This window comes from Oncorhynchus tshawytscha, linkage group LG11 (assembly GCF_018296145.1).
Source record: "Oncorhynchus tshawytscha isolate Ot180627B linkage group LG11, Otsh_v2.0, whole genome shotgun sequence".
Classification (NCBI taxonomy): Eukaryota; Metazoa; Chordata; class Actinopteri; order Salmoniformes; family Salmonidae; genus Oncorhynchus; species Oncorhynchus tshawytscha.
The window spans coordinates 40035587-40048913 of NC_056439.1; the positions used below are offsets into that span (position 1 = coordinate 40035587).

The following is a 13327-nucleotide window of genomic DNA, read 5'->3' on the forward strand; positions in this document are numbered from 1 at the left end:
GGTTGGAACTGATAGGATGGGTAATTTCCTGTCTGTACCCACACAATACATCCACCATCCATTCTTTTCCAGTTTGAGCTCCTGCTTTCACTGCTGATCAATGATACACACATACCTATGACGCACACAGTGTGTGAATAGGATTGCCTCTGTTCCTTTGGAACTCATTTGGACACCTGTCACACAAGGTCAACATACCGTAGCTGTATTAGTAATCAGTGGTGTAAAGTACTTAAGTAAAAATACTTTAAAGTACTACTTAAATAGTTTTTCCGGGGTATCTGTACTTTACTTTACTATTTCTATTTTTGACAACTTTTACTTTACAGCGTTCCTAAAGAAAATAATGTACTTTTTACTCCATACATTTTCCCTGACACCCAAAATAATTGGTTACATTTTGAATTCTTAGCAGGACATGAAAATGGTCCAATTCACACACTTATCAAGAGAACATCCCTGGTCATCCTACGACCACTGGCTATCTGTACATTCAAATAACAAGAAAATGGTGCCATCTGGTTTGCTTAATATAAGGAATTTGAAATTGGTATACTTTTACTTTTGATACTTAAGTATATTTTAGCAATTACTTTTACTTTTGATACTTAAGTATATTTTAGCAATTACATTTACTTTTGATACTTAAGTATATTTAAAACCAAATACTTGTAGACTTTTACTCAAGTACTATTTTACTGGAGGACTTTCAGTATCTTTACTTTTACTCAAGTAGGAAATTGGGTACTTTTTCCACCACTGTTATTTAATATTAAAACAAAAGATGCCTCCAAAGTGTCCAATCACCAAACCAAAGGTAAAAATGTAAACATTAACCAAATCTGTACATTTTGCCTCTGTCAGTCCTGCCTGAGGGATGTTTCCATGGATATGCTAGGCCAGGGGTTGGGGTTGATAAGTTAACTGTACCCCGTTGTAACATGCTCTCTCTCTGGGTACAGAGGCCTTCTCTCTATCCAAACTACCCAAGGCCCACTAATACTGGGCTGGTTGAGAGATCAGCTCGACGCTCCCACACCGATGGAGCCAGCTTTGTTTATCTAAAGCCTGGGGGGCATGTTTTTACCAAGAGCAGGATGTAGGCCATTGAGTGGTGAAGATCCAGAACCTTTGATTATTTATCGCAGTGTTGGCCCAGCACAGAGGGCCGAGGGGGCTCCATTACTGGTAAGGAGAAGATAGGGAGAGGAGATGCCGCAAAAGACACATGGTTTACAGGTCTGGTTGCACTTTGTCTTGGAAATGAGAGATCATATGAGTGAGTGGAGAGAGACAGGGTGAGGGATAGAGGGGAGAAATAGGGGGAGACAAGTGGGTGTTCAAAAAGTGATCGACAGTATGGGACTGAAATAGATACGGTGTGTTTACACTTTACTCCCCCCACCTCTTCTATATTCTAACCAAGGTCTGACTCTTTCTACTGTCAACACTGCTACGGGACAAACCCCATGGTTCAGATCCACCGTGCCATTCCACCTATTTTTTTTAAATTGTATTTCACCTTTATTTAACCAGGTAGGCTAGTTGAGAACAAGTTCTCATTTACAACTGCGACCTGGCCAAGATAAAGCATAGCAGTGTGAGCAGACAACACAGAGTTACACATGGAATAAACAATTAACAAGTCAATAACACAGTAGAAAACAAAGGGGGAGTCTATATACAATGTGTGCAAAAGGCATGAGGAGGTAGACGAATAGATTACAATTTTGCAGATTAACACTGGAGTGATAAATGATCAGATGGTCATGTACAGGTAGAGATATTGGTGTGCAAAAGAGCAGAAAAGTAAATAAATAAAAACAGTATGGGGATGAGGTAGGTGAAAATGGGTGGGCTATTTACCAATAGACTATGTACAGCTGCAGCGATCGGTTAGCTGCCCTATAGCGGGGGACAGGGACAGTGCATGTTTCTATGGGGCTCCCCCAAGTCAAACCATGTCTTCACACACACACATCCCCCTCGTCTTAAGTTTCTATTTCCCAGAGTAAATGGTTTTCCATTTCCGTTACTAGAAATTACTACATTACTGATAAAGTGATTACCTTATGGCACTGGAGTACCATTTGTGACCTACCACCTGGATTCAATCCTGTGTAGCAAAATGTGGAATGTTTTTCTTTACATTGGATAAAAGTAGAGACTCAGAGCTAGAAAATGGAATATCATACACTGCAGTTGAGGAACAAATGTTGTGTTCAAGTCCTACCTATTCCTGCTACAGTATTTGAGCAGTGATAAATGTAATCAGCACTGCTCTGGTTCTCCGTGATGAGACCCACTTAAACATACAGCTATCAGTACATCTTGTGGATCATGTGGTGATGTGGTGGGTGGGACTATGACAAGGAGAGAAAAAAGGCGTGCACAAAACCTCAAATGCACTGCACATTTTGCAGTCTGTACACCACAAATGCCAACAGGATGTCGGTGTTACTATGTGAGGGCGGGATGACAAGCAAGGGGAGTGAGATTGGGTGTTGCCTTATAAGGGGACATTTCAAAAGTCTAGTAAGTTCTTTGCTGTACATGATCATGGTAGGCGTTGTATATGGTTCTGTAGTCAATCTGTGTGAATAAAGGATGCATTAGATTAAATACAGAAATGCTGCCATGGTTGCCTTGAGTGCTTTGGATAACACGGAGACCCCGGTATGGAGCATTCTGTCAGCGATGTCCAGCAGGTCGGTGTTCTGGAGGAAGGGCTTTACCAGGGTTACGTGCTTGGTGCCACACCACAGATTCAGAAGGCCCAGAGCCCAGCTCTCTGTGTCCGCGCCCACATTATCCTGAACCAGATCAAAACTAGGACGGTGGAGGAGAGAGAAAGAGAGGGAGAGATGGAGAGTTTATTTTATTAACTGGAGAGACTTATTTTCCCACACACTAATGAGAGTTTACTGTGGCAGTGAGAGAGAGGTGCCCAATCCTTGATTACAGTTAACTGACCCAAGGGGAACAATCCTCATCCTATTCAGATAAATGCCACCATGGAGGTTTTTAAGGGATGCTGCGAGATTCTGTGTTCTACTTACCGAGTCGTTTTGCGAGCCAACGCTAACTAGCATTAACGCAATGACTGGAAGTCTACAAGTGGCCAAAGGTTTTGAGAATGACACAATTATTAATTTTCACAAAGTCTGCTGCCTCTGTTTGTATGGTTGCAATTTGCATATACTCCAGAATGTTATGAAGAGTTATCAGATGAAGCAAAAAACTTTGAAAATTAATATTTGTGTCATTCTCAAAACTTTTGGCCACGACTGTATAGTAGTATTGCTTTGGGTAAGTAGAACAAGGGCTTAAACGCCAGAATTTCTCAGAATCCCATTAACCTCTCTAGGTATCTAGTACAATTCCCTCCCCATGCTCATAACCCACTGGTTTCATACAGACAGGCTTTTTATGAAATAACCAAGTGGAATAATCAACAAGATCAAAGACATGAGGATTATATGGGATGAATAGGGACAACAGCAGGGGTTAGAGGGGGAAAGAGACAAGTTGACCTCAAATTGGCAGGAGATGTGCATGTGCGTGTGTGTGTTTGCTGTTTCTTGGCACAGTTGTCCTTGTTAAGGCCTCCTGTGTTGACCAGGGCAGACCAGGCTCTGACAGACACGTAAGGAGCGGCCGCCACCTCCGTGTGACTCAGAAATTTGGGCTTTTTGGACACCGGACCCAGTCACACTCAGGACTCAAGAGTAGGTCAAAGATATAGGTTCATCCTCCAAAAGGTGAGGTAGGATAAGGGGGAAGGGAAATCTGATCCTAGATAACTTTTACCTTGAGCCTCACAAACCTCCGACCAAACATGTCACTATCTGAAAATGTTGAGTCATCATCATCCATTAAAATCCCTGCGCAACGATGCCAACTCAGAGCTGGCTAGTCTGTCTGCAGTCCTGCTTGCTCCTCATTTGGCTCCTCATCACACAGAAAGCCTATTTAATGAGCCTGTCATTAATGACTATGCCTCACTGAGCAGCACCATGGAGTCTATCTCTGCCGGTAGCTTTTATTCTCAAATCTGACACCATCCCAAAATTCCATTCCAGCCTAGCAATAGCATTTAGCCCACAGGAGACACCTAATATTGCCTATACTAATGTATCCAAATGCATTCTCTCTTGAACATGCTAAAGAAAGCAGAGTATCCCTGGCAGTAGTAATATTCAACTACACATATGTTCATGTTTATTGTAGAAATAACCACAAGCAAACAATGGTTTGGAAAACAAACTACAACACAAAAACATAAAGGAATCATAAACAAAACAGTACCACATTTGCACTCAACACCACAATCTCAGCCAGGCTTCCATGTTTCCAAGGGGGAATGGCCGCCCACACCTGAGAAGGAAAAAAACACTGGCTTAACCAACCAAGCACTGGTAACACCCTGCATGGATGGCACAGATACCAAGATTGTGACATTTTGAATTCTCTGTTTGTGTATATCTTCACATCCATATGATGGGATCGTGTTTCACTGACACACTGATGACGAGTTGACCAGATGGCCCAAAGGTGGTGTGATGATGTAACATTATACAAACATTTATAAAATGCTCATCACCATCTGTAATTCCCGAAGGCCAAGGTACAAAACGCGTTGGTTTTACTTTTTAACCATAAAAAAGCTCTTTTATCACTGTCCTCCAAGGGTTGCTGAATATCCTTTTCACTAGGTGAAAGGGAAATTCAGGCTATTGTGAACATGCTATTGTGAACATGCTATTGTGAACATACTATTGTGAACATACTATTGTGAACATGTCTCGCATTTGACTTCTTATAGGCTATTGTGTAAAAGATCTGATAGTCTATGTTCTCTGAAAGCTATGAGAAACATAATAGGAAAACCACAGACATTAACAATGATGCAATGAGGTGCTTCACATTTCAGCTGCACTTGGATTAAGTAAACAAAGCGGTAACACAAAAACAAACAAACAAACACACACAACCCCAACCCTTCCCACAGAGAGTACCACCCTATTGTACTGCATCCTGGGGCCAATTTGTTTGTGTGTTACCTCATCCACCTATTTGAAGTAGTCTGGTGCCACATCCAGAAAACACTCGATGATGACTCCGGACACGTCACGGCCCAGGATCAGGGGAAACTCACTGCCGGATTGGTTGATGTTTAGGAGGTCTCTCTTCATGGCCTTGGTGGCAGCCCCATACCCACCTGAGAGGGCAGAAACAACACAGAAATAAGGCAAAACGCAATCAGTTCAAGTAGACGTTGAGACAAGTGAATTCGGATACGAACAGAGGCCACAAGATGACAAGAACACTGAAACTAGCTGGGAAGATCATCACTGATTAGACTGAGAGGTAACCATAAAGAAACAGCAGGCCCCCACCTCTTCAAAGAGCACATCTAGGCCTAAGTGTGAGGTTTAGCCTAACATTCACAGTTTGAATTTAACACCCAAACCATGTGCCATAGCAGTCAACTTTCCCTTTGTGTCAGAAGAGCTCTCCTCATCTCCAGGGGTGATCTATTTTGCCCACTCAGATCTCTCTCTCATACACAGACCAAATGTGAATAGCAAAACAACAGATGCTCAGTCAGCTCTGAATGAGGGCAGTTTCCTTTTCACGAAACTGTGGTGTGTGCACAAAAAGGCTATTGTGAAGATGTCTCACAACTGTCTTCATATAAGCTATCTATAAAAGATCTGATAGTCTATCTCCTTTAAGAACTCTGAGAAGGACATAGGAAAAACACTGGCTTGAAATGAAGAGATAGCCTATAAAAATAAGGTCACTTCAAGAGAATTAATCGGGTGAGTGGTGAAGCAGAAGAGTCATTGTCTGTTCTTTTGAGTTTTGATGTTGAGTCTCTGGCCGACAATGTGTTGTTAGGTTATTTCAGTTATCCCGTATGAGCTTATGTGCTGAATACATTACGTTGTTACAGGTGTCAAGCTTATGGGCATGTGGCAGCAGTGTGTAGGAGGGAGGTTCCTAGGTGTGTGAAGTGTGCAGAAGGGCATGAGACAAAGGAATGTGTAGCATTGGGGAAATAAGCGGTATGTGTTAATTGTAAGGGTGCCCATGGGGCTGGGGATCAGAAATGTCCAGTGTGAGAGAGGCAGGTTGAGGTTACCAGGGTTAGAGTAGAGCGAAGGGTGTTGCATACTGAGGCAGTGAGGAAAGTTGAGGAAGACAGGTCAAGGGGGAAGGATCCTGAGAGTATTCGTGTGAGTAGTAGATATGTATCAGTACAGAGAGATAGGCCAATAAATGATATATGCTTCAGTAAGATTGGCTTTTTAGTGTTCATAGCAATGGCTATCAACTACTGCTGGGATGGAATGCAAGTTGCAGAAAATAGAGGTTGTGGTGGCAGCTGCAGAAAAGTATTTGGGTGTAAGAGATTTGACGTCAGGTTGTGTTACAGGTTGTGTTGAGTGGTGGTGTCCCCTTCTTTCAGGCTGTTGGCCTGAGGTAGGACTAGATAGATTTAAATAGTGGAGTAAGGTGCTGGGTTTTTAATGAATGTAGGGTTAGAAGGTAGATTATTTGTTGATTAATTTACCTTTTATAAAGCAAAGTATAATGGAGCTGTACTCAAGTCTAGTTGGTGGTGTTAATGCAACATTTATTGGATGTCAACAGCCGTTAAACTTAATAGAAGAAGAAGAAGAAGGAATCTATCAAGCTAGAATATCACAACAACCTCTCATGCTGGCGTCAATGTGGTTAAGACCTGCAGCATGGACTTTGAGGATAACTTCCTTAGTCCATAACCCAGCGTTTTTAGTGAACCGAAAGACATCATTGCTGCCTTATCTATTTATCTCCCAAGCAGGCATGATTGTCATACGGCTGTTGGAGGTGGTGTTGAACAGTCTCTTCTGACCTCCATGGAGGAATGTTCTCACACATGGTGCTCTCCTGATTAGGAGACAAGACCCCTGACCGCATGACAACTGTCTCAAAAGATGCATGATTATGTTCATCAACTAGCTATAATATGTCAATACACTTGTTCTTCAGTCTTGTATAATCCCATTACTGTCTAAGCTCTGTCAAAGCCCGGGATTGTTTTTTAGAAGGTCATACCAAGGAAAACATTTATATATATATATATATATAAAATTATATATATTTTAATGATTTGATTCAAAACGGTATTTGACCTTACTGCTATTAGCCTGTAGAAACAAATACAATGAATAACAGATTCACAACAGATAGTCCCCCCAAAAAATCCAAAGTAAGTTTGTTCTGAAGTGTCTGTCCTATATCTGAGAGATATAAGACTGATCAGGAAACATTTTTTTATATGTATTTAAACACTTATTTTTGGCACTAAACAGTGTCCAGAGTGTACTTCTATAAATGTTTTTAACTGGTACCAGGGGACCTTCAGACAAGTCTTGTGAGGCCTGTGGGCATCCTAGAAAAATACAACATGTACAGCACCAGTCAAAAGTTTGGACACACCTACTCATTCAGGGATTTTTCTTTATTTGTACTATTTTCTACATTGTATAATAATAGTAAAGACATCAACACTATGAAATACCACATATGGAATCATGTAGTAACCTAAAAAGTATTAAACAAATCAAAAAATATTTTATATTTGAGATTCTTCAAAGTAGACACCCTTTGCCTTGATGATAGCTTTGCACACTCTTGGCAATCTCTCAACTAGCTTCATGAGGAATGCTTTTCCAACAGTCTTGAAGGAGTTCCCATATATGCTGAGCACTTGTTGGCTGCTTTTCCTTCACTCTGCAGTCCAATTCATCCCAAACCATCTCAATTGGGTTGAGGTCAGGAAATTGTGGAGGCCAGGTCGTCTGATGCAGCACTCCACCACTCTCCTTCTTGGTCAAATAGCCTTTACACAGCCTGGAGGTATGTTTTGGGGTCATTGTCCTGTTTAAAAACAAATGACAGTCCCACTAAGCGCAAACCAAATGGGATGGCGTATCACTGCAGAATGCTGTGGTAGCCATGCTGGTTAAGTGTGCCTTGAATTCTAAATAAATCACTGACAGTGTCACCAGCAAAGCACCCCCATACCATAACACCTCCTCCTCCATGCTTCACGGTGGGAACCACACATGCGGAGATCATCTGTTCACCTACTCTGTGTCTCACAAAGACACAGCGGTTGGAACCAAAAATCTAAAATGTGGACTCATCAGACTAAAGGACAGATTTCCATTGGTAAAATGTCCATTGATGGTGTTTTTTGGCCCAAGCAAGTCTCTTCTTCTTATTGGTGTCCTTTAGTAGTGGTTTCTTTGCAGCAATTCGACCATGAAGGCCTGATTCACGCAGTCTCATTTGAACAGTTGATGTTGAGATGTGTCTGATCATTGAACTCTGTGAAACATTTATTTGGGCTGTAATCTGAGGTGCAGTTAACTCTAATGAACTTATCATCTGCAACAGAGGTAACTCTGCGTCTTCCTTTCCTGAGTAGGTCCTCATGAGCGCCAGTTCCATCATAGAACTTAATGGTTTTTGCGACTGTACTTGAAGAAACTTGACATTTTCCAGATTGACTGACCTTCATGTCTTAAAGTAATGATGGACTGTCGTTTCTCTTTGCTTATTTGAGCTGTTCATGCCATAACATGGAATTCGTATTTTACCAAATAGTTTGCCCTCCACCAAACTTTTGACTGTCACTGTACGTGTTGGTGAGAGTCTCACCTTTCCACAGAGGGGGAATATTAGTGTGTAGTTCAAGCTGTACTGACGCTACAGATAGAAGTTGGCAGATCGGCTATACCAACTTCAGATGCTTGTGGGGGGTCATAGAGCAAAACGGAGTACACCATAGTGTTTGTAAAAGTCTCATCTTTCCATAGAGGGGTCATAATAGTAGGCCAACCCGCTCTTCTCACGAAATTGCTTGTCTCAATCCACCACATCCACCAACGTCTCACTTCTGCATCTGCGGTGAAAAGTGACAGAGCTCGAGCGATGTTTGTCAGTACTGACCGTGCTTTTGAACCTGTCCGGAACACCTGGAGCTACGCCGCCCCTTACAGAGAGCAGACTGGGGCTGACCCTGACTGGGTCATCACGGAAGCCAGCTCTGGAGGAAGTGCTGCAGCTATGGCCTCTCTCACCAGCTTCATGTGAGTCTGCAGACACAGGGCTGAGTTCAAGTTTCCCATACTGTTGCAAAATGCTGCATAATAGGAACATACTCAACCACTGTGGCTAACAATGCAACTTCCTGAGCATTGACTAATACCGTAGTTTATGTATTTATGAAGCACTTTACTTTTAGCTCGTAGTGGAGCAAAGAGACTCAACAATACCTTTTTATTGAACTCTGAAACACTAAAGGTCTTATCTCCTGGTTCTGGCCCCTGACAGCTCTTTGTGGTCAGATACAGGTGGCTCCACCCGTAACCCAGGGGCCCTGTGTGACATAGTGGCCCTGAAGCCAACCTACGGCCTGGTGTCCAGACACGGCCTCATCCGCCTGGTCAACTCGATGGAGGTCCCAGGCATCGGGAGTGTTCTCGGGAGTGTTCATGACTCAGCCACCGTCCTGGGTCAGGCATGTTATATGGCCATCCCATGGGGCCAGTATTTTTTTCCTGACCAGGTAAAAAGTATTACTCTGAAATGTTAATTTTATGGCATGTAAAACTGCAATGTGGGGTTTGTTGACCTGGGGTGCGGGTTGTTGTGTCAAACAGGTATTCTCCAAGGCCATGATGTCAGACTCTACTACCATAACCCTTCCACACTGACAGACCTACCGGGTGACTTTGATGTCAGGAACATCTGTGTGGGCATTTCCAAGGTGAGATCACCCTATCCTCCCAGTAGGATCAGGCATCTCAGTTCATCCCAGTGGTTTAACATTAACATGAAGATTGTTGGTAAAACTTTGAACATGTGAGGCATGTGGCTCATGCCTCACATCTGTCAGATGGTTTGTCTGTCTGGCTATGCTGTTGTTTCATTGTTGATCTATGATGTGAATTAATAGCGCTCATTTAATGCAAGACAAAGACAGAAGTCCATTGCTATGAAGCCAAATAAAATCAAATTGACCATGAGTGGATTCTAAAGATTATGCTGCTATTATAACTAGCACAGCCCTTGATGGCGACCTTTGTTTATTTTAATTGTTGCTGTATGTGTACTTCGTATTTGTTTACATTTACAAGAGATGTTGTTATTGTAAAGCAAGATTGAAATGGAATTATTTGTGAATTGTTCTCCAGAAGCCACCGTAGTGACCATGTATGCCACCAGGGATTTAACAATGTTATACAAGGAAGAATCCTCTCGGAACTACTTCCTGCTCAGACAGTAAGACACAGCAAACACATCTTTCAGTATAAACCAAGACTTTTCTACTACTGTAAGATCGCTGGTCGTGTTGAGGATGGAAGCAGGAATTTGAATATTTGGACAAGAGTTAAGACAGACCCTCATGTTTACCTCCCTTCTAACAGGAATTATGAGCACTACTTTGTGATGACCCATCAGGTGCGTTGTCTGATAGCAGAGGACTTCAAGCAAGTGTCCAGCTCGGGTGTTGACGTGCTGCTCACGCCCACCACACTGAGTGACGCCATGCGCAACACGGACTTCATGCAGGAAGACAACCCCACACGTAGTGCCCAGGAGGACATCTTCACACGGCAACATGGCAGGAAATAATATGTTCATCATTTAACCCTCCCTTTTCAAAGGAATTGGGTTGGAATTCCTATTTCGGTCAACCCTTTGATTACAAATCCAAATGAAGGTCTATCTGAAACAAATCATCTCCATCAGGGAAGCTGATAACTTTGCGGGCAGTTAAAGTTTAACCCATCTTTTATCCCCCTCACAGTCTGGCCTTCAAACAACCTTACCCTGCCAACCCCTCTCCCTCTCGACTTTCTCACATTTACCCCTCCAACTCTCTCATTTTCTGCTCCAGGACTCCTTGCTGTTTCTGTGACAACAGCGCTATCGAGCATACCTTCCCATTGGCCTGCAGCTAATAGGCCCCACCCTCCAGGACAGGACACTGCTGACAGTAGCCCAGTGGATAGAGCAGAAGGTGGGCTTTACCCCTATCCATTACCATGGAGATGCCGTACAGGGGGAGCAAGGTGCAGAAGTCCATAAGCGAGAGCAGACCTCAGTTGTATGAGGTGAAACTAATGAATACAGAGCTACTCAGATGAGTGACATTATCATGGTCATGAAAAGGACATACTCAAAGATCTATGGCCTTTTCTGGATTTGTTCTGAAGTTACTGACTTCCATTAAAGACACTTTATTACTTGCTGTTTGTCTGGCGGTTCCAAGTATGAGTTTGAGTGAATGACTTAAAGATTAGGTCATGTATCCAGAAGACAAGTATTGTGAACCTGGGCGTTGAACATCAGTGGTAAGCACTGGCGTAGCATGCAGCTCCCGCAATGCAGGGAGGACCCATGAGCTTTGGGGCCCTCAACCCCCCCAAAAAAAGTATTATTAATATTTGTTTTTGTCGAGCCCCCCCAGAAAGCATATGAACACATCATAAGCCATGAAGGAAATGTTTAGAATTACAGGACATTACCTTTAAAACTGCAAAATGTTCCCTCAGCCTCATGGCAAAATGTGTAAAACAGCAGGAAATTAGCTCATAGCTTCTTGAAAGTCGGGTCAATCCTTGTCCGGTGGGGAAACTTGTTCATTTTTTTTTTTTCTTTACATTTTGTTGCATTATTTGAGCTTACAATTGACACTTTAGAGGAATTCTATAAGTGAAAAGATTTGTTTTTGGAATTTTTCTAAAATGCTTTCAATATTATTTATTTCCATGTCTACTCTATGCATAGATCCCGATTTTCAAACTATCCAAAAAAGTGTAAAAGAAAGATTTCAACAAACTATATTTGAATCACAATGGTCACAACAATTTCCCCTCTAAACCGCATACGGCGTGGACCTCCTCCAAGACTGTTGCGCAGAAGAAATGCCAGGCCGCGCAGACACGAGATTAAACTTCACTGAGTTCGCCCCATTAGATTGCACCATTTAATGTGATCGAATAAACATATATGCCCCTTTTCAATGCAACAAAACAAATCTAACTTTGCAAGAGTCTGTGATTTTGTTGTAGGCAGAGCCAGAGTGCATCGGAATAGAATTCTATTGACAGGTAGCCAGTGAACGGTCTTTCAATCACCCATAAGTGAATGTGCTGTTCTGGTCAACGAGCATAGCGTGTGCACGTTTGTTGATATTCTTTGTTAGTTAGCGAGCTATTAGCCCAGTTTTAATTATTGGTCAGCAACAGGGATTTACTGCTTCCTAGCACAAAACGTGTAGGCTACATTTCAAGCTGTCTTTGAAAAGCTAGTTGGGAAAAAAAACTTGTCTTCATTAAAGAGGCAGTGTTGTATTTTGAGAGAGGCTTGAATAAGAAAAATTACATTTTTGTCAACTAGGTAAAAAAAAAACCGGTCAGATCTTTGTCTAACGTCAACTCCGTCAAAGTGCTGATAGAATGGTTGTTTTTATTGGGGATTTTCAAATAAAGCATTTTATATATAGATGTTTGTATTGAACGTTTATTTTTAGAGGCAAAAATATGTCTGTTTTGAGTATCTGTCAACTCTGGGGCTTGTCAACTCTGTCACTGATTGAGTCAATATTTTTGGGTACAAATTCAGGAAAAAAATATTTGAATCACTGTTCTGCACCATATGCTTAAATTATTGCGATATTTGCTGTGCTAAACCTTTTCAAATCAAATCAAATCAAATCAAATTTTATTTGTCACATACACATGGTTAGCAGATGTTAATGCGAGTGTAGCGAAATGCTTGTGCTTCTAGTTCCGACAATGCAGTAATAACGAGCAAGTAATCTAACTAACAATTCCAAAAAAAACTACTGTCATACACAGTGTAAGGGGATAAAGAATATGTACATAAGGATATATGAATGAGTGATGGTACAGAGCAGCATAGGCAAGATGGGATAATGTTTGCTTTATAAATGTTTTGTGTTCTAAATGTAGAAAAACGTGTCAAAATGCTAACTAAATTAGCCCTGGAGCATTATATAGTGCTATAAAACAAGTTTGGAGATTTGTGCTACATATTTGAATAATCTAATGTTAAAATTAAACAAGCCAAAGCCTTTTAAACAGTTGTTGGTCAATAATTGTTAAATGCCTTTTATGTTGTCTGACGGAGTTGACATAAATCCAGTTAGTTGCAATTTAGGAAAAAACATAAATTAGGTTGTTTATGGTGTGATAGCTGATACTTTGGTCTCTCAAAATATATATTTCAAATTTTG

The 13327-nt window shown here is 41.6% G+C and overlaps 1 long non-coding RNA gene and 1 pseudogene across 2 annotated transcripts; one reads left to right on the forward strand and one right to left on the reverse strand.

The window, feature by feature from the left end:
• Window positions 1-2321: 2321 nt before the first annotated feature.
• LOC112262197 lies at window positions 2322-6857 on the reverse strand (annotated as a pseudogene).
• Window positions 6858-8734: 1877 nt separating this feature from the next.
• Window positions 8735-11317, forward strand: LOC112261973. 2 transcript variants are annotated; one of them, XR_006084578.1, is made up of 5 exons: window positions 8735-9149; window positions 9394-9628; window positions 9723-9829; window positions 10257-10344; window positions 10491-11317. It is a non-coding gene; the product is annotated as an uncharacterized LOC112261973 (long non-coding RNA). The 2 variants fall into 2 exon arrangements; XR_002955261.2 differs by lacking the exon at window positions 8735-9149 and having other exon boundaries at window positions 9297-9628.
• Window positions 11318-13327: the final 2010 nt, after the last annotated feature.